The 22,611-nt window shown below is 47.7% G+C and overlaps 1 protein-coding gene across 1 annotated transcript in view; it reads right to left on the reverse strand.

Moving 5' to 3' along the window:
• Positions 1-7,391, reverse strand: part of LOC147725695 (uncharacterized) — a 31,128-nt gene extending 23,737 nt beyond the window's left edge. Inside the window, exon 1 of the mRNA XM_086964373.1 lies at positions 7,299-7,391. The gene's annotated coding sequence lies outside the window, so the exon portion shown is untranslated. The remainder of the gene's footprint in view (positions 1-7,298) is intronic.
• Between the last annotated feature and the right edge of the window lie 15,220 nt (positions 7,392-22,611).

A 22,611-nucleotide genomic window follows, 5' to 3' on the forward strand; every position in this document is an offset into this window, starting at 1 on the left:
GGAAAAGGACAGAGAAATGTCTCATTCACTGATGTCAACGAACAAGGGTCCAGAGGTGGGTTTCTGCAGAAGAAGGCGCTTTAAGGCTCGGGTATCACTGCAACGCCCCCCATGAAGAGTGCTGATGGCAGCGGATGACATGGCGTTGTGTGTTGCCTTACATAAGGTACGTCACTTTCATCGAATCACGTGATATTAACATACATGACTTTATGGGGTGTGCTTCTTTCATTGCATCTCATAGGGACTAGGGCTATCTGTACCATTGGCTGCTTGGACTTGGGTTGGGACTAGTGGTAGGGCTAAGGCCTTTATTGGACGTTGAGATCAGGGTTTTTGAACTGATTGGGTGCTTGGACTAGGGCTAAGGTTGGCTGAAAGGTCCTGGTCTCCTATTGGTTCGAGATGTTAGGGCTAGTGTTGTGATTGGATAGTGTTAGGGCTAGGGTTCCCATTGGCTGAAGGGGTCAACTAAAAACTAGGGCTACAAAAAAGGCCAGGCTTATGGCATCTCAGACCGGGCGTCGAGGCTAAGGGCGGAGAGGACAAGGGTAGTTGTCTGTTTGAGCCTGTTAAGGGTGGAGAGAACAAGGGTAGTTACCTGTTTGAGCTTGTTCGAGACTGGTCGGGACTAGGCCCAGAAATGCTGCCCTTTTTCTCATTTAACAATACCCAACCCACACCATCCACAACCACAAACAGAGCAACACACTCACACCAAATATACACCATGCACAACACTATGCACAGATTAATGTACCAGCATGCACCACCAACCCAACCAAACTACAGCTACACACCCTACTATCCCAACTACCACACATATCCACCATCACCCATAAACAGCACACAACTCTATCATATACCACTAACCAATACACTCATCACTAACACAACGCCAATCAACACCATACATAACTACATCCCACTCAGACACACTCTCCCTGCTGTAATTACACCTAACAGTCCACCTTTTATCACTAACAAACATATAATGATCCTTCAATCAGTTGTCCAAAAAACACCCACCTCTACCTTCTACCATAATAACACTAACACACAACACACACTGCACACCACCACACTTTGTAACTCTTGAAACAAACCAGTCTAAGATAAACACTCTCATCTCTACTTCATTCCCTCCTACACACAACATACACTCTACTCATAAACACATCACCACCCCCTCTGCGTCACAACCTCCTCTCACAAACAATACTACACAACCAAATCCACTGCATGAAACATATACTTCAGCACCCCTTTTCACTACACCTCAAAAGCAAAACATATCACACACACCAGCACAACAAGATCTTCAGTGCGCAACACCTCATAATACTTACCATCACAAAATACATACATATACCCACCTTTCAAAGCACACAAAGGAACAAACTCCAATGCCAAGCTTTCACTCTTCCACCACACCTAACACAGATACAGCAATACAGCACCTCTCTTCTAACCGCCTCTCATCCATTGGACAATTTAGAACATTACGACATGACCCACATGCTGCACCACCTCCCCTGGCTCATACACCTTCCACCTTAAATACACGCAAAAAATATAAGCAATATGCCACACCTCACAACTTTACTTCCCCAAGTCTACCTCACAACAATGTTACACCACAAAAGCAATACAGCACTCCAACTCACTCTCAAACACCATCTCCAACACATACACACGTAGACCCATCAAAACGTCTTCTTAGCATGCTGGATGAGGAACACAATAAAGAACAGCTACACGATTGCTATCCTAATACAGCTAATACCAGCACTAAAAACACACCTGCTACACACCCACACAATACTGATCACTCTTCTACAAAACAAAGTCTGAAAAAGCATATCCAATGCACTACCCTATTTCTCATCCTGTGCCTCTATCAATATATTTAATCTAAATATACTTACCTCCTTTATGTATCTATACACTTTCAATGTACCTATGGATGTATATATTTATCACTTTCTTCTAATTTAGCATTTCCAATGCACTAGCCTATTTCTCAGCCTATACTTCGCTCAATATATCTTCTAGCCCAACCTTCTGACTCATCTCAAACTTCTTTCTACTACTCCTTCTAATGCACTACCCTATCTCTCCTCCTATACATCTTTCAATATATCCTCTACATCCACTCTCTCATTTATCCCAAACCCCATACCACTACTATGATCACCAAAATAACCCTTTCTAGACTCTCTCCTGTTCTACCCCTCCTTGTATCATCTAACACCTCTTTTTACCACACCGATCCCCTAAAACAAACCTTTCTAAACTCTCCCCTCTGACTCCTTCCCAAAACTCCTTTTTACTCATCCAAAAGCCTCTTCCTACTGCTAGGACCTTAAAAAAAAATATATATATATATATCTCTGCCACTCCACTCCACAAGCAGGATGCAGGCGCTCTCTCCTCTCGAAAAGAAACGTGGAGCACAGACCCAAGTAAGTTTAAAAGTTTTGTTGGTTTATTGAGCTGTTACTCAGTCGGCCATTACGCGTTTCGGTACTGACGTACCTTGATCACTCTTTTATCCCTCCACTATCCTTATCAGTTAACAGACTAACATGTTCACTTCTCAAATTCCATATTCCATATTCAACTATACTAATATATTGCCCAAATAACTGAATAACATATCTACTACTCAAATTACTTCATATTTATACTATACTAATTTGCAACACTAATCCTTTATGGGTTCTGGAGTGACGTGCTACTCGCCAGAAAAGCGCTTCAACACCCATCAGGGGTAACAAGTGCTATATGAGGCGTAGCAGTATTGGCCCATTGGCAGGTCTACCACTTCTGGTAAATCTAGGAGTAGGTTATAATCCATGGGTGTTGCGTGAGATCACCCATGCCCCACCCATGGAAGGCTTCCCTGGGGCAGAATAACGCAATACAACGATTTGCAGTGCGTTGTGCAACTCCAGATGTATCAAGCCACTCTGGGCCACGCAAGGAGGTCGTGCGTGGCTTGATGAATCGCACTTATTAGTTGTGTCACGCATGCACCCTGTCGCGTAGTGCAAGTGCGACACAACTACATGACAAATATGGCCCTCAATGTTTTGTGGAGAACAGATCACTGATCCTTCGAAGTGATCTGTGTCTTGCTGAAGTGGTGGAAAGTTGTCTTGCTATGATGGCCAGCGCTCTTCACTCATGAATGTTGCGAAGGTACTGGGGGGGTTTGGTCGAACTTGCCAAAGCTTATCAGTGGAAAAGGACCAGTAGAAAGGCAAAACATATTAAATTTGGTGCTTGAATTACCATGGCAAGGTATGCTCATTTCCAACTTTGGAATAGGAGGAATTTACAATCAGGAAATATCTCACCCCGGGGGAACTGTTTTTCTGGTGGTGGTGATATCCCACTCTGAGACTTGTATGTGAAAGACCTTTTCAACGTCAGTGAGTAGTTAGTCTGTTCTCAATAGAAAGGGACTGGTCAGGGAGATGGTTCATGGAATGGATCGCTCATTCCTACTCGCAGAACACCAGAAGTGGGGTGACTGGTAGGGCAGGTTCAGGGATGGAAGAAATCTTTCTTAAGAAGGTTTCAGGGGTTCCACTGATGGTGGTTGGGTTTGAGAATTGGTGGGGGAGAGAGAAAGTCTGCTGTCTTCTTTCAACGGTCTGGATCCACTGGAGGAAAATGGTATGATCCATGTGTAGGGCATCAAGACTGGCATTTGTTGCACCTTAAACTGTAGGGCTGTGATTAGATTAGTGGAGCTTGCCCGAGTGTTTCTGGGGGGTAGTCAGGAGGACTAAGTAGAGAGAGAGGGGTATGAGTAGAGCCTGCAATGAACGTGGAGTCCAGCGACTAAGGAATGACCAGTTTTGGGAACTATCGGGGAAAGTTGATCACTCAAAGTTATGAGTCTCCAGGATGTATGGGCTGTGGGTCACCTAAAGAGTGGTTCCTATGGTGGGGTGGCATGGGTCTCTTGAGGAGTAAAGTTCTGAGGCTCAGGGGGACACCACTCTGTAAATGATGAAAGTTATCGGGGTACTGGGGATGTGGATCAATTAAAGTGTGTGATTATTAAGCTGTGTAGGACACACACCACTAGAAGGGTGAAGTCACTATGGTCTGTGGTGACCAAGCACTGAATGAAGGAAATCCCTTTGCTATATTTGGCATCAGTCACTTCTAGGCGCTGTCCTTACCTTTGGTAGGGCACCACTTAATCAAAGAGTGATGTTGTCAGATTGTTGGGGTACGAGACACCCTAGAGTGCAAAGTTTATCAACCCCTCAAACTTTCAACCTCTACTTCTTCACCTTTCCACCTGCACTAGGCTGGGCACCTCTGACCCCCAATGGAGCTGTGGAGGAAGAAACTGAAAGGGATTCTAAGAGCTCTTGCAGGTGGAATTAAGAGACTTCTCTTCTGGCCCAGAATGTTTACTAAGAAGCGTACGAGTTGAGTCATATGTTTGCTACCTTGGTGGACAAATTATTTGCTTTGGCTTATCAACGTATTAATTTTTCCTTTAGCGCCGCTGTCTTTGCTCCTCTGCGAATCCCAGCTGTTCTTTTTTCTGCATCTTAATTTATTAATTAAAATGAATGAACAGAAATAAATATTTGAAATGGTCCTTTCGCCCTGGCTTCATCCTAATCTGAGGAAAGCAAGATGAGATGGGGCCCATGATGTGTATTGTGAGGGCCGGAAGGGCTCTGGGGTCACTATGGGGTGGGTAGTTTGGACAGTTGATGACTCAAGTATCATAGCGTTCCACTGAGGGGGAGGATGTGAGGACACCCCGTCATGCACATGAAGGTTTGGCTTTGGCAATGCATGCCATGGTTCCAAGGGTCAGAGGTGAGGGGACATTAACTACCATCCTATTGACCAATCAAGGTGCTAAGGAAAGGATCAGTAATCTGGCCATACAGAGCCTATGATTAACCTCAAGGCTGCGGCCAATGACCCCCAGGAATGAGAAACGCCTGTTGGCTGGATCTCCCACAACACTAATCCCCAGAGAGGGGTGACCTCAGACGCTTACCTTCTGTCTGATGTCGGAGGGTGAGTCTCACAGCTGTCTCTTCAGGAACCTCCCACAACACTAATCCCCAGAGAGGGGTGACCTCAGACCCTTGCCTTCTGTCTGATGTCGGAGGGTGAGTCTCACAGCTGTCTCTTCAGGAACCTCCCACAATACTAATCCCCAGAGAGGGGTGACCTCAGGCTCTTGCCTTCAGTCTGATGTAGGAGGGTGAGTCTCATAACTGTCTCTTCAGGTACCACCCACAACACTACTCCCCAGAGGGTGGTGACCTCAGACGCTTACCTTCTGTCTGATGTCAGAGAGTGAGTTTCACTGCTGCCAGCTGTCTCTTCAGGGATCTTCCACACTGAGTGAGTGACTGTGTCAGAACTCACTGCTGTCAGATGTCTTTTCCGGGACCTCCCACAACACTACTCCCCAAAGAGGGGTGACCTCAGAAGCTTACCTAAATTCTGATGCCTCAAGAAACTCTGGCAGAACAGGAAAACCACCGAAGACCAGAACAACTACAGGGACGCCATGAATGAATACCACCAGCACATAAGATCCACAAAGCGGACCTTTATCAAGAACAAAATCCACACCAATGCAAGTAATGCAAAATAACTCTTCAACGTCAGTCAGCAGTTCACCAAACCTCCCAGCGAAGCCACGTACGTCACACCATCTCTGGACCTCTGCAACAAGCTCAGCGCCTACTTCCACCTAAAAATCAAGGCCCTCTATGACAACTTCAGCTAACAGACTCCGGACACAACCCCCTTCTCCACCATCGACAACCAGCCGACCATCACCATCTGGAAACCTGCCACCACTGAAGACACAACCACGACCATGAAGAACACCCACTCAGGAGCCCCCACAGACCCTTGCCCACCGCACATCTACCAAAGATCCGCCGCCACCATACCACCCGAACTAGGCCGGGCTATCAACGCCTCCCTCGAATCCGGCATCTTCCCCGATGACTGGAAGTGGGAAAAGGTGAAGCCCCTCCTCACGAAACCCTTGGCAGACTCAACGGACCTGAAAAACTACCAGCCAATCTCTCTCCTTCCCTTCGCAGCCAAAGTCACCGAGAGATTCATCAACACCCAACTGACCACCTTCATCGAAGGGAACGCTATCCTCAACTCCTCCCAGCCCAGATTTCACAGCAATCACAGCACCAAGAACACCCTCCTGGCCGCCATCGATGGCGTTCGCATGCTACTCGACCAGGGCCGCACTGCGGCCCTCATCCTTCTAGATGTCTCCGCAGCCTTCAACACCATCTCACACCGCACTCTCGCAGCCAGACTCCACAACACCTGTATACGAGGTACCACCCTCAACTGGATCAGCTCCTTTCTGTTCGGCAGAACCCAAAGGATCAGATTCCCTCCCTTCCTCTCTGAAACTACAAAGATCAACTGTGGAGTACCCCAAGGATCCTCGCTCAGCCCCACGCTCTTCAACATCTACATGGCCCTCCTCGCCGCCATCGTCAGACAGCATGGTCTCAGCATAGTATTGTATGCCGATGACACTCAGCCCATCCTCTCTCTCACAAAGAACCCCAAAGACAAAAAACTCAGCTTCAAAGAAGGAATGAAAGACGTTGCAGCCTGGATGAGCGACAGCTGCCTAAAACTGAACTCCGAGAAGACAGAGGTCCTTGTCCTCAGACCCTCCCCCACTACATCGGACAGTTCCTGGTGGCCCTCTGCCCTGGGAAACCCACCCACCCCGATAGACCACGCTCGGACCCTCAACATCATTCTAGACTCCTCCCTCACCTAGATCCGCCAGATCAACGCAAGACCTTCAAGTGGAGTCCCCCTGAATGCAGAAAGACCGTCACCCGCTCACTCATAACCAGCAGACTGGACTGCACACGTTCAGGAAGAGATTCAAGTCTTGGCTCTTTGACTGAACCAGAGCTGCACCCTCCAACACCCCCAGCACCTTGAGACCCTCACGGGTGAGTAGCACGCTTTATAAACCCCTGATTGATTGATTGATTGATTGATGTCGGAGGGTTAGTCTCACTACTGTCTCTTCAGGGATCTTCTACACTCAGTGACTCACTGTGTCAGGTCTCACTGCTGCCAGCTGTCTCTTCATGGACCTCCCACAACACTACTACCCAAAGAGGGGAGACCTCAGACGCTTACCTTCTGTCTGATGTCAGAGGGTGAGTCTCACAGCTGTCTCTTCGGAGCCCTCCCACAACATTACTCCCCAGAGAGACGTGATCTCAGATGCTTACCTACTGTCTGACGTCAGAGGGTGACTCTCACTGCTTGCTGCTGTCTCTTCAGGGAGCTCCCAGACTGGGTGAGTGTCAGTGAGTGGAGAATCTCTGTACATATAGAGCCGAAAATGCAAATTATAAGGAGGATCTGGAACAAAGAGTTTATGACGTCACTCGCCAGTTGCAACACACTGCCCTGCAGCTTTGATGAGGTGAACAAGAAATTTCGCAACTGTTAGAAATGTTTTCAGGCAAACACATTCTTCACATGACTCACATCCTATATATTATACTGTAACATCAGCGCCGTAAAAAAATAAATCAATGTTACGCAATATCAAAATATCCAAAATAAGGTGAGCATTTTTATTAGCACTGAGAGTGACGTTCAGGACCTTATCAGTTAAGTGAACCTCACATTAATTAACCTCCCGGAAACCATATGTTGCTCAACACTAAAAGAAGGGACAAGACTCAACAGATAAATGTTCAATTGTTCTTATATATAATAATTCCAGTAATACATTTAGCGGTGATGGCAGAGGCAAGGACACCTCCAGGAAAATCTGTGCTCACTTTCAAAGCGTTACTGCCAGAGGTTCGCTGATCCTCAAGTCTTGCTGAGTGACCGAAAGTATCACTTCCCTCCAGTACAATCCAATGGTTTTTGGTAGAGAACTTTAATTAAACAATGGGGCATACTATCAACAAAAAGATATTTATCGCTAAGTAGGGTTAGCAGCAATTTTTTTATCGCCGCGCTTCACCGGATTTTATCAATGAGATAACGTGCTATTAGCAACGTTTATCTCAAAAGCGCTAAAATTTCCGGCGATAGCGGCGAAATCCGTGAATATCACTTAGAATACCGCGATATTTACGCATTACCGCTAACAGGGTCTTAGCCATTATATCCACCTCCCATTGGATATAATGGCTAAGAACTGGTCTGAGCAGGCGTTAGTTTTTGGAGATATTCGTGCTTACAGGTTGGGTACGCCCACTTTGCATGTCATAAGCGATAAATATCGCTGACAATCAAAGCGGGCCCCAAACCGCTCGCTATCGCCTGCAAGCCGTCGCTAACTGCTGTTAGCGACAGCCTGCTAATAGGGCGATAGAATTATCGCCGCTTAGTGGCCGAAAATGGCCGGTAAAGCGGCGATAATTTCCTATCGCCTCCCTTGATAATATGCCCCGAGGTTCCTCACAGATGACAATGTAAATGTAAATGTAAATGTACATGTATTTATATAGCGCAAATCATCACTGGTTTCTAAGCGCTTGCTTAGGGAACCCATCCTGGTATTCCCCTGCGAGATAACCCCAGCAGGGTATCCGCAAGGTGAAAGCCAGGCATCCCGCCGCGAGGGGCCGTTGTGGAGATTAAGCGAGCTATTACCCAGAGTCGCAGAGTGTGAACCCGTGAATCGAGTAGGCATCGGAGCGAGAATTGTCGAGTCCATGGACATTTTAGGACTCAGGACCCCGCCGAGCCGGGAATTGAACCCTTGTCCCGGGCTGCCCTCTGCTTCCAGGTCTGCCTCCTCTAACCAGTGAGCCACACTTCTCCACAATCTAGTATCGATGACTTCGTTTGGAACAGAAATTTCTCAACTGCTTTTTTTACAAAGGTATCTCGCAGCACCTCGTTTAATTAAAGTTTCTACCAAAAACCATTGGCTTGTACTGGAGGGAATCAACACTATCGGTCTCTCAGCAAGACTTGAGGATCATTGAACCTCTGGCAGTAAGACTTTTTTATTAGTGAATCAACATTTTTTACCCCGATCCCACACCTAATAAAGATTGTGGCCTATTATCAAGAATCTGAAACTAAGGCATATATGAATATGTATCATGAATAGGAGAGACGAATTATTGATATCCTGAGGAAGTTGGTTCATATAAAAACTACAGCCACCGAAACGCGTTGACGTGTTTAATCACAGGGTCATATTCAAGAAACACTTGAGTCTAATTATGTGAATTTTTAATGGACTTGAATACAGTTGATTCAGTCGAAATAACCAATTTATGATGTGTTTAATGTTTCTCTTTTTTCTCAAGTATATTTATAATGATTGTTTTCAAATGTATGAATTTGTTGAGATATAATTTTTAAGCTAGGTTAATATTTAATTCAGATTTTTATAAGGTTTATTTTTACTTGATTTGTGAATTTAAATAAAAATAACTTTGTAACATTTGGAATTGTTTTTGTACATGTGCTTATAATTGTTCTTTGGGTCCCGATTTGCCAGTACTAATTGCAGTCTGAGTGGATTTTTGGGTGATATATGGTTGTTTGTAATGCGTTTTTGGTGTCTCTAATTTCTTACCCAAGAGAAATCCTTATTTCTTATTCATAATGTCCATGAAATACTTCAAAATACTCTGCGATTTACACTTCGATGTTGGTCTATGTGCAGCTAATTGCCCCAGAAAGTGTGCTTCACTTACAAACTTTACTTCACCATTCGCTCTGCTTTGTGCTGTGGCACATTGCTATATTGTGTTTGGCGTCACACAACAGGGCATTCTTAGCACGAGGGTGGCAAGGATGTCTCTGATGGGGCCATGACGTAAGCATTGCATGCAACACAAGATGCAGGCGCCCCTGTAGTAGGCCTACACAATGCAGCATGTTGTAGGCGTCAGAGTCTGGTGTTATGTGGAGAGTAGTGTTGTAATTCCGTACCTCCACCTGTAGGTGGAGTAGCACTGCGTCTCAGTTACATTAGCACGAGGGCGGTGCTAAGAATTGCAGTTAAACATTCAGTAAACCTGCTGTGGTGTTATGTGGAGAGTAGTGTTGTAATACTGTACCTACACCTGTAGGTAGAGTAACACTGCGTCTCTGTTACATTACCACGAGGGCGGTGCTAAGAAGTGCAGTTAAGCATTCAGTAAACCTGCTGAGGTGTTATGTGGAGAGTAGTGTTGTAATACCGTACTTCCACCTGTAGGTAGAGTAGCACTGTGCCTCTGTTACATTACCACGAGGGCGGTGCTAAGAAGTGCAGTTAAGCATTCAGTAAACCTGCTGTGGTGTTATGTGAAGAGTAGTGTTGTAATACCATACCTCCACCTATAGGTGGAGTAGCACTGCGTCTCAGTTACATTAGCACGCGGGAGGTGCTACGAAGTGCAGTTAAGCATTCAGTAAACCTGCTGTGGTGTTATGTGGACAGTAGTGTTGTGGAGTGGTGTGGCTCACTGGTTAGAGGCGGCAGACCTGGAAGCAGAGCTGGGCCCGGGACCAGGGTTCGATTCCCGACGCGGCAGGTTCTTGGGGCATGGTCAGCGGACTCGATAATTCTCGCCTCGGTGCCTACTCCAACCATGGGTCCCACTCAGCAACTCTGGGCAGTAGCTTGCTTAATCTCTACTAACGGCCCCATCAGCCCCGGGGTTGCTTGTCTTCACCTTTGAGATGCCCAGGAGGGACAATCTCACAGGGAAAGCCAGGATGGGTTCCCCAGCGGTATACAGCGCCGGGATGCTCCTTTGCTGGGGCAGCTGTTCGCTTTGCAAGTATATGACAAATACCGTACCTCCACCTGTAGGTAGAGTAGCACTGCGTCTCAGTTACATTAGCACGAGGGCGGTGCTAAGAAGTGCAGTTAAGCATTCCGTAAACCTGCTATGGTGTTATGTGGAGAGTAGTGTTGTAATACAGTACTTCCACCTGTAGGTAGAGTAGCACTGCGTCTCAGTTACATTAGCACGAGGGCGGTGCTAAGAAGTGCAGTTAAGCATTCCGTAAACCTGCTATGGTGTTATGTGGAGAGTAGTGTTGTAATACAGTACTTCCACCTGTAGGTAGAGTAGCACTGCGTCTCAGTTACATTAGCACGAGGGCGGTGCTAAGAAGTGCAGTTAAGCATTCCGTAAACCTGCTATGGTGTTATGTGGAGAGTAGTGGTGTAATACCGTACCTCCACCTGTAGGTGGAGTAGCACTGCGTCTCTGGTACATTAGCACGAGGGCAGTGCTAAGAAGTGCAGTGAAGCATTCATTAAACCTGCTGTGGTGTTATGTGGAGAGTAGTGTTGTGATACCGTACCTCCACCTGTAGGTGGAGTAGCACTGCGTCTCTGGTACATTAGCACGAGGGCAGTGCTAAGAAGTGCAGTTAAGCATTCATTAAACCTGCTGTGGTGTTATGTGGAGAGTAGTGTTGTAATACCGTACCTCCACCTGTAGGTAGAGTAACACTGCGTCTCAGTTACATTAGCACGAGGGCAGTGCTAAGAAGTGCAGTTAAGCATTCCGTAAACCTGCTGTGGTGTTATGTGGAGAGTAGTGTTGTAATACCGTACCTCCACCTGTAGGTGGAGTAGCACTACGTCTGTTACATTAGCACGAGGGCAGTGCTAAGAAGTGCAGTTAAGCATTCCATAAACCTGATGTGATGTTATGTGGAGAGTAGTGTTGCAATACCGTACCAGCACCTATAGGTGGAGTAGCACTGCGTCTCAGTTACATTAGCACAAGGGCGGTGCTAAGAAGTGCAGTTAAGCATTCAGTAAACCTGCTGTGGTGTTATGTGGAGAGTAGTGTTGTAATACTGTACCTCCACCTGTAGGTGGAGTAGCACTGCGTCTCTGGTACATTAGCACGAGGGCAGTGCTAAGAAGTGCAGTTAAGCATTCTGTAAACCTGCTGTGGTGTTATGTGGAGAGTAGTGTTGTAATACCGTACCTCCACCTACAGGTGGAGTAGCACTGCGTCTCAGTTACATTAGCACAAGGGCGGTGCTAAGAAGTGCAGTTAAGCATTCAGTAAACCTGCTGTGGTGTTATGTGGAGAGTAGTGTTGTAATACCGTACCTCCACCTGTAGGTGGAGTAGCACTGCGTCTCTGGTACATTAGCACGAGGGCGGTGCTAAGAAGTGCAGTTAAGCATTCAGTAAACCTGCTGTGGTGTTATGTGGAGAGTAGTGTTGTAATACTGTACCTCCACCTGTAGGTGGAGTAGCACTGTGTCTCTGTTACATTACCACGAGGGCGGTGCTAAGAAGTGCAGTTAAGCATTCCGTAAACCTGCTATGGTGTTATGTGGAGAGTAGTGTTGTAATACCGTACCTCCACCTGTAGGTGGAGTAGCACTGCGTCTCTGGTACATTAGCACGAGGGCGGTGCTAAGAAGTGCAGTTAAGCATTCAGTAAACCTGCTGTGGTGTTATGTGGAGAGTAGTGTTGTAATACTGTACCTCCACCTGTAGGTGGAGTAGCACTGTGTCTCTGTTACATTAGCACGAGGGCGGTGCTAAGAAGTGCAGTTAAGCATTCCGTAAACCTGCTGTGGTGTTATGTGGAGAGTAGCGTTGCAATACCGTACCAGCACCTATAGGTGGAGTAGCACTGCGTCTCAGTTACATTAGCACGAGGGCAGTGCTAAGAAGTACAGTTAAGCATTCAGTAAACCTGCTGTGGTGTTATGTGGAGAGTAGTGTTGTAATACTGTACCTCCACCTGTAGGTGGAGTAGCACTGCGTCTCAGTTACATTAGCACGAGGGCAGTGCTAAGAAGTGCAGTTAAGCATTCAGTAAACCTGATGTGGTGTTATGTGGAGAGTAGTGTTGTAATACCGTACCTAAACCTGTAGGTGGAGCAGCACTGCGTCTCTGTTACATTAGCACGAGGGCAGTGCTAAGAAGTGCAGTTAAGCATTCCGTAAACCTGCTGTGGTGTTATGTGGAGAGTAGTGTTGTAATACCGTACCTCCACCTGTAGGTGGAGTAGCACTGCGTCTCTGGTACATTAGCACGAGGGCAGTGCTAAGAAGTGCAGTTAAGCATTCCGTAAACCTGCTATGGTGTTATGTGGAGAGTAGTGTTGTAATACTGTACCTCCACCTGTAGGTGGAGGAGCACTGCGTCTCTGTTACATTAGCACGAGGGCAGTGCTAAGAAGTGCAGTTAAGCATTCAGTAAACCTGCTGTGGTGTTATGTGGAGAGTAGTGTTGTAATACCGTACCTCCACCTGTAGGTGGAGTAGCACTGCGTCTCTGGTACATTAGCACGAGGGCAGTGCTAAGAAGTGCAGTTAAGCATTCCGTAAACCTGCTATGGTGTTATGTGGAGAGTAGTGTTGTAATACCGTACCTCCACCTGTAGGTGGAGTAGCACTGCGTCTCTGGTACATTAGCACGAGGGCAGTGCTAAGAAGTGCAGTTAAGCATTCATTAAACCTGCTGTGGTGTTATGTGGAGAGTAGTGTTGTAATACCGTACCAGCACCTATAGGTGGAGTAGCACTGCGTCTCAGTTACATTAGCACGAGGGCAGTGCTAAGAAGTACAGTTAAGCATTCATTAAACCTGCTGTGGTGTTATGTGGAGAGTAGTGTTGTAATACCGTACATCCACCTGTAGGTGGAGTAGCACTGCGTCTCAGTTACATTAGGGCAAGGGCGGTGCTAAGAAGTGCAGTTAAGCATTCCGTACACTTGCTGTGGTGTTCTGTGGAGAGTAGTGTTGTAATACCGTACCTCCACCTATAGGTGGAGTAGCACTGCGTCTCTGTTACATTACCACGAGGGCGGTGCTAAGAAGTGCAGTTAAGCAGCCAGTAAACCTGCTGTGGTGTTATGTGGAGAGTAGTGTTGTAATACCGTACCTGCTGCGTCTCTGTTACATTAGCACGAGGGCGGTGCTAAGAAGTGCAGTTAAGCATTCAGTAAACCTGCTGTGGTGTTATGTGGAGAGTAGTGTTGTAATACTGTACCTCCACCTGTAGGTGGAGTAGCACTGCGTCTCAGTTACATTAGCACGAGGGCAGTGCTAAGAAGTGCAGTTAAGCATTCAGTAAACCTGCTGTGGTGTTTTGTGGAGAGTAGTGTTGTAATACCGTACCTACACCTATAGGTGGAGTAGCACTGCGTCTCTGGTACATTAGCACGAGGGCAGTGCTAAGAAGTGCAGTTAAGCATTCCGTACACTTACTGTGGTGTTCTGTGGAGAGTAGTGTTGTAATACCGTACCTCCACCTATAGGTGGAGTAGCACTGCGTCTCTGGTACATTAGCACGAGGGCAGTGCTAAGAAGTGCAGTTAAGCAGCCAGTAAACCTGCTGTGGTGTTATGTGGACAGTAGTGTTGTAATACCGTACCTCCACCTATAGGTGGAGTAGCACTACGTCTGTTACATTAGCACGAGGGCAGAGCTAAGAAGTGCAGTTAAGCAGCCAGTAAACCTGCTGTGGTGTTATGTGGAGAGTAGTGTTGTAATACCGTACCTACACCTATAGGTGGAGTAGCACTGCGTCTCTGGTACATTAGCACGAGGGCAGTGCTAAGAAGTGCAGTTAAGCAGCCAGTAAACCTGCTGTGGTGTTATGTGGACAGTAGTGTTGTAATACCGTACCTCCACCTATAGGTAGAGTAGCACTACGTCTGTTACATTAGCACGAGGGCAGAGCTAAGGAGTGCAGTTAAGCAGCCAGTAAACCTGCTGTGGTGTTATGTGGACAGTAGTGTTGTAATACCTTACCTCCACCTATAGGTGGAGTAGCACTACGTCTGTTACATTAGCACGAGGGCGGTGCTAAGAAGTGCAGTTAAGCATTCCGTAAACCTGCTGTGGTGTTATGTGGAGAGTAGTGTTGTAATACCGTACCTCCACCTGTAGGTGGAGTAGCACTGCGTCTCAGTTACATTAGCACGAGGGCAGTGCTAAGAAGTGCAGTTAAGCATTCCGTAAACCTGCTGTGGTGTTATGTGAAGAGTAGTGTTGTAATACCTTACCTCCACCTATAGGTGGAGTAGCACTGTGTCTCAGTTACATTAGCACGAGGGCAGTGCTAAGAAGTGCAGTTAAGCATTCATTTAACCTGCTGTGGTGTTGCTGTACATTTTATGATGGATTTCCACAGTGCACTGGTCATACACCGCATTCAACAGATACATCTACTTCACAGAGTACATTTTGTGATATATTTACAAAACTGAGGAAATACAAACATCAATTGCGAGAAAGCATCAGTTACAATAACGGATGCAAAAGCGAACAACACTTCAGCCTACTTGTAAAGTGCGCCTACTTACCCGTAAGGCTCTCAAAGCACTGAAGGGTGGGGGCGGGTATATCTGTGGTTCAGTTTAAGAACCAGGGGCCAGATGTAGGTAGCCCAATACCGGCCGGAAACGGCCGAAAATACCGATTTTCAGCCGTTTTTGACCGGTATTGGGCTATGGAGATGTAGGGCCCTTGAAAACATACAGAATCTGTAATTTTACCGATTCGGTAATGTGAGAAGGTGGCCTGATATGCAGTGCTCACTATTCTAGTGAACACTATGTATCAGTCCAGCAACCCTTATTGATGATTGGTTGTAAGTCAACCTTATAGACCAGCTATCCTAGTAGCGTGGATACGAGCAGTCTAAGGCTAAAGACTCGAGGGGGCGCGTTAAGCCAGCTGTTTACCACACATATACCCCTTGAATACCAAGTGAAAGGACACCACACAAGTGTTATGAAAATAAACAGTTATTTATTTAAAGATCACAACAGCCCTGTACTCTTTATGAGGACAGGGTACTAAGCACAAACCAAAACTCTTACAAAAATACTTAAGTTAGCACAGTATATACAAATGCCCGAGGGGCACGGAAAACCATATACTCTGAAAGTGGAATGCGAAATTCCTAGCAGGTAAGTACAGTACTAATAGCTTTTGGAATCGCTAGGACTTGACTAGGGAATCGTTAGATTATGTCTAGGAGGCCTAGGGGACTCGGGTGCAGTGTGTGCACTCTCACGCGAGATGCGGGACAAAAGTCTATGGTAGCTAGGAATTAGAAAGTTAGTGTTCTCGGGCGAACCCGACCTGGTAGGGAGAAAACGAAAGTAGATTCTGACCCTTGGATAGTGAGGCTATGCTGGGGTACCGAAATGCCGAAGTTACCTAGCCCAGGGGCTGCAGCTGCATAGGTCTGAAAAGACGTCGGGAATCCTCGTAGACGGACCAGGAGCCGGAAGAAAAGATGCTGGCCGGTGACCAGTGAAGAAAGTTCAGTCGGATCCAAGCCTGGATCTTGAAGATAGATGACACCTGAAAGCAGAGGGGACCAAGTTCGAGACTACTAGCCAGTAGTCAGTGGGCACCAGGAGGGCACCGGATGGTAGCCACCTCGACTAGGTGAGTGGGTGACGCTTGACTCGAAGATCTCACGGACCAGGAGGCGTTGTCGGCGACCAGGATGGAGGATCGAGCTGTCCCACGAAGATAGAAGCTGTCGGCGTCGCTGGACCCAGGATTGGGCAACAAAGCCTTGGCAAATTCAAGCCCACGCGGTGGACCTAAAATGGCGTCTGGAGTGGACCAGGAGGGTCCGGGGTGCCTCTCTTGAAGAAGGAAGCAAAGGCCAGCCTGGAGCAACCAGACCAGCAGTCGTGAAGTCGTTGGGCGTCGTTCAGAGGGCCACAAGCCAGCCGGCTAGTAGCCAAACAACGCGGTGCACAGCAAACAGCAGAAGGGCCCCACGCAGATCGTGGAGATGCAGGGGGGCTGATCTTGGGTGCTGGAGCTGCGCAGGGTCGGGGCTTCTCGGACCCCAAAGCACTCACCAGTGGAGGACACGGTGGGCTTGCAGTAAAGATGTCGTGCAGTCTTGGCGATCGTCGGTCCCTTGAGGTCTCGTCGCACTCACGGTTCTCAGCTGGGCTGTAGAGGTGAGTAGAGGTCAGAGGTGCCAGGGAAGCCGGGTCTCGTCGAGCTGGGTCGTCGGATTCGTGATGAAGGACTTGCAGCAGACCGCAGTGTTCTTTAGGATGGTGCCTGCGGATGCAGGGTGACTACTCCTTAGCCACAAGGGAGAATCTTGAAGAAGAAATCGTGAAGTCCTTTCGAAGAAAGTGGTATCTTGATTCCAAAGATGATCTAATTTTAACAGGGGGCCCGCTCCCATCTTTATACTAAAAAAGGGGGCTGACCCGGTGACTAGGTCCTGCCTATGGGTGGGACTAGGTGGGGGGTGGTTACACCCCTCAGCCATGCCGGACTTCCCCAGGCCAGGGGCTGGTGTGCCCCTGGAACTGGTTCAGACCGGCCTATGCGTAGTGAGCACCGGGGTGCCACTCAGCAGTCACCTTCCTGTAAAGCCCTGCCTACCCAGGATACACAAAACCATGTCTGGGACGGTGCTAGCACCGCCCCTGACAGGAAACCCTTTGTCCAGGCTCCCCTCGCTGGAAGGACTCCCAGCTGCAGGGGGTCAGACTCGTGTCTGTGGTGGCAGCATCCATTTTGTGGAGCTGAGGCTTCAGTTAACTTTAACCGGGGTTCACAGTTACATACATGTCGTGTCCCTCTAGAAGGGTGGAATGCTAACCCCGTCGCCAGAATTGGCGAGGGGTTAGTATTCCAATTCGTATGACACCTTACTCGACATGTTTTGATAAAGCAATACCAAAGATAGCATTTAACCGCGAGGATTATAATGCACTTAAGAGTATATGGTATGCGATATCATGGAACAGCTATTAGGACTTGATTCCGCAAGCTGCAGACAGGCTCAGCTCATGCCAGAGCACCATCTCACACGATTCCAAGCACTCTGCCTTCAGGATTGTCAAGGCCTGCCATAGGAGTGACTGATAGGAATCTGTGTGTCCATTTTAGGGTTAGGTATAGGTATACTACACCTACAGCAAAGGGTGATTACACGACTTTGCCCCAGCTGTCATGCAGCCAGTTGTGTCAAATTTAGGAGGCCAGCCAGGGGTGGCACAATACGTGCTGCAGCCCCTGGCAGCCCTGGGTACACCTATGCCCTGAGTTACAGGGTCTGATAAGGTGGCCCAGTACCAATTGGTAGATGCACCTAGGGTACATGAGGTAATTTAGAAAGAGAACAGCCAGGCTGTGGGTCTGATTGGCAGGCCCACAGCCAGAGAAAGTCGTAAACCAGTGAAACAAAAGCAAAAAAATCTGGGTGATCATAGGATTGCAGACCCTACTCTCCTACATGACCCCCCCCCAAACTTTGGGACAATAAGCTAACCTTGACCAGGTGAGTCTTCTTGTTCTAAGTGGAAATATCTGGAGAGCCCATCGGCATTGCCATGATCAGTACCAGGTCTATGTTCCACTGTAAAGTCCATCCCCTGTAGGGAAATGGACCACCTAAGCAGTTTGGGGTTTTCACCCTTCATCTGATTTAGCCACAAGAGGGGCTTATGGTCGGTCTGAATCTTGAAGTGAGTGCCAAACAAGTATGGCCTCAGCTTCTTCAGGGCCCAAACCACAGCAAAGGCCTCCCTCTCAATAGCTGACCAATTCTTCTCTCTGGGGGTCAGCCTTCTGCTTATAAAAGCAATGGGCTGATCCTGACCATCAAAATTCAGTTGAGAAAGAACAGCTCCCACACCCAACTCAGAAGCATCTGTTTGGACAATGAATGGTTTGGAGTAGTCTGGACTCTTAAGGATAGGTGCTGTGCACATGGCCTGCTTTAGGTCATCGAATGCTTTTTGACAGCCTGCTGTCCACTGAACCTTTTTTGGCATTTTTTTACTTGTCAGTTCATTTAATGGTGTCACAATGGAACCATAGTTCCTGACAAATTTTCTGTAGTATCCAGTCAGGCCCAAGAAAGCTCGAACCTGAGTCTGGGTGGTTGGAGGAGCCCAGTCCCTGATTGACTGTATTTTGCTCTCCAGTGGCTGAACCTGGCCTCCACCTACAAGGTGGCCCAGGTATACAACCTGTGTCTGCCCTATCTGGCACTTGGTGGCCTTGATAGTGAGGCCTGCTGCTTGCAGAGCCTCTAACACTTTCCTCAGGTGGACCAGGTGATCCTCCCAGGTGGAGCTAAAGACAGCAATATCATCTAGATATGCTGCACAGAAGTCATCCAGCCCAGTAAGGACTTGATTCACCAACCTTTGGAAGGTGGCAGGTGCATTTTTCAGACCAAAGGGCATTACCACAAATTGATAATGCCCACCAGGGGTTGAAAATGCTGTTTTGGGCTTGGCATCCTCAGCTAACCTGATTTGCCAATACCCAGCTGTTAAGTCAAATGTACTTAAGTAGTTGGCAGAAGCCAATCTATCTATAAGTTCATCTGCCCTTGGTATTGGATGGGCATCAGTCTTAGTGACTGCATTGAGACCCCTGTAGTCTACGCAAAACCTCATCTCTCTCTTACCATCTTGGGTGTGAGGCTTTGGCACTAGAACTACTGGACTAGCCCAAGGGCTATCTGAGGGTTCAATGACTCCCAATTCCAACATTTTCTGCACTTCAGTTTTTATGCAGTCTCTAACATGATCAGGCTGCCTGTAGATTTTACTCTTGACTGGCAGGCTGTCACCAGTGTCAACCTCATGGGTGCACCAATTGGTCTGACTGGGTGTCAGAGAGAACATACGTCTGAAAGACTGAAGAACCTGTTTACAGTCTTTCTGCTGATGTTCAGAGAGGCTGCCACAAAAGACAACACCATCTACTGACCCATCATCAGGATTCTGAGTGAGCAGGTCTGGGAGAGGGTCACTCTCTTCCTCCTGTCCCTCATCTATGGCCATGAGCAAGCTCATGTCCTTCCTGTCGACATATGCTTTGAGCCTGTTGACATGGAGTACCCTATGGGGACTCCTGGGAGTTCCAAGGTCCACCAGGTAGGTGACCTCTCCCTTTTGCTCAAGGATTGTGTGGGGCCCAGACCATTTGTCTTTGAGTGCTGCTGGGGCCACTGGCTCCAGCACCCACACCTTCTGTCCAGGCTGATAAACAGTCAGGACAGCCTTTTGGTCATGCCAAGCTTTTTGAAGTTCTTGACTGGCCTTAAGGTTTTCTGATGCCTTCTCCATATACTCAGCCATCCTGGAGCGGAGACCAAGTACATAGTCCATTATGTTGGTTGCAGGCTTTTTGAGAGGTCTCTCCCATCCTTCCTTCACCAAACACAAGGGGCCTCTCACAGGATGCCCATACAAAAGTTCAAAAGGGCTGTAGCCCACCCCCTTTTGTGGGACCTCTCTGTAAGCAAACAGAAGGCAGGGCATCAGGACATCCCATCTACGCCTGAGTGTTTCAGGTAGTCCATGAATCATCCCTTTTAGGGTCCTGTTGAACCTTTCAACAAGCCCATTGCATTGTGGGTGATAGGGTGTAGTGAATTTGTAATTGACACCACACTCCTTCCACATAGCAGTTAAATAGCTTGACATGAAGTTTGCACCTCTGTCAGAGACAACCTCCTTAGGGAAGCCCACTCTGGAGAACACTCCAACTAGGGCCCTTGCCACCACAGGGGCTGTGGTGGTCCTAAGTGGAATAGCTTCAGGATACCTGGTGGCATGATCCACTACCACCAGTATAAACTTGTGCCCTGATGCTGTCTGGGGTTCCATTGGACCAACAATGTCAATCCCCACTCTTTCAAAGGGCACCCCCACCACAGGCATTGGTATAAGGGGGGCCTTTGTTGTGCCACCTGACTTACCACTGGCTTGGCAAGTGACACAGGAGCGACAAAACTCCTTGGTATCCTCATTCATGTGAGGCCAGTGAAAGTGTGAGACAAGCCTGTCCCAAGTCTTTGTCTGGCCTAAGTGTCCTGCTAAGGGAATCTCATGGGCCAAGGTAAGTAGGAAACCTCTCTGAGACAAGGGTACAACCAGCCTCCTGGTCATGCCAGGCTTGGGGTCTCTTGACTCAGTGTACAGGAGTCCATCTTCCCAGTATACCTTGTGGGTACCTGTGGCGTTCCCAGCAGCCTCAGCAGCAGCCTGCTGTCTGAGGGGTTCAAGAGAAGGGCAGCCTAACTGGTCCTTCCCCAGGTCTTCCCTTGAGGGTCCCCCTGAACCCAAGAATTCAACTTGATCAAGTTCAAACTCTCTAGGCTCAGTTTCCCTCAATTCCTGCAGGTCAGCCTCCTCTGAGACTTGATCCACAACCTGGGGCAAGGGGGAAGGCACAGCCTTAACCCTACTGCTCTTTTTCTTGGAAGGTGTCTGGTCCATTGTTCCAGGATCCAGCACCTGTTCAGTGGGGCATCTTCTGGCCTGTGACCTAGTCACAGCAAACACATGTGCTGGCAAACCTAACATTTCCAGATGAGTCCTCTGCTCCACTTCTGACCATTGTGATGACTCCAAATCATTGCCCAACAAACAATCCACTGGGAGGTCTGAACTAACTACAACCTTCTTTTGGCCAGTTACCCCTCCCCAGGAGAAAGCTACAATTGCCATACTATGATTGGTAGTGACATTGCTTGCATTGGTCACCAGGAATTCTGTACCTGGCATGATCTGTCCAGGGTCCACAAAGCTAGGTGTCACCATTGTGACACTGGCACAAGTGTCCCTATAGGCCTGAGCCATTTTTCCATTAATAAAAGGTGTCTGTCTGTATTTGCCCAAAGTATTGGGACTTATGTCAGGGGACATATCCATATCCCCTGTACTGACAAGGACAGCCTGAGTGAGGGTGCCAACTAAGTTGTCACTCCCCTCAGAACCCAGGGTTAACCCTACTAAACCCTTGGGAGGTGCACTACCACTGCTGGCTGTACTAGGGGGCACAGGTGCCTTAGGGGCTGCAGTGGCAGGAGTCTGCCCTCCTCCTTTCTTGGTGCACTCACTAAACCAGTGAGTTTTACTTTTGCAGTATTGGCACCACCTTTTAGATTGGCCTTCTTTCTTCTTTTGGGGAGCCTGACCCCCACCCTCTTTGGGTTGTTGGGGACCTGTCGAAGACTTCTGGTCATTTTGTTCCCCTTTCGAATCCTTACCCTTCTGGTCTGCTTTCTTCTGACCACCTTGATTCTGGCCCTGGTTCTGTTTAACTCTTGTTCTAACCCATCTGTCTGCCTTCTTTCCCAATTCTTGGGGAGAGGTCAGATCTGAGTCAACAAGATGCTGATGCAACAACTGGTTCTGACAATTGTTTAAAATTTGCTCTCTCATCATCAAATTGTACAATCCTTTATAATCAGTAACCTTACTGCCCAGCAACCAGCCCTCAAAAGCCTTAGTGGCACAATCTACAAAGTCAGCCCAATCTTGAGACTGAGTTTTCTGGGTATCCCTGAACAGCACCCTGTACTGCTCAGTGGTTAGGCCAAACCCATCAACCAGTGCATTTTTCAAGACTTGGTAATCATTAGCATCCTCCACCCTTGTGGTGAGGAGCTTGTCTCTTCCTTTACCCTCAAAGGAGAGCCACAAGATAGCTGCCCACTGACTTGGGGGAACACCTTGCACAGTGCAGGCCCTCTCCAAAGCAGTAATCCATTTGTGGATGTCATCCCCTTGTTTAAAGGGGGGCACTATCTTACCAAGGTGTTTTGTATCAAAACTCCTTTC

The sequence above is a fragment of the Lissotriton vulgaris genome, chromosome 3_2 (genome assembly GCF_964263255.1).
Source record: "Lissotriton vulgaris chromosome 3_2, aLisVul1.2, whole genome shotgun sequence".
Classification (NCBI taxonomy): Eukaryota; Metazoa; Chordata; class Amphibia; order Caudata; family Salamandridae; genus Lissotriton; species Lissotriton vulgaris.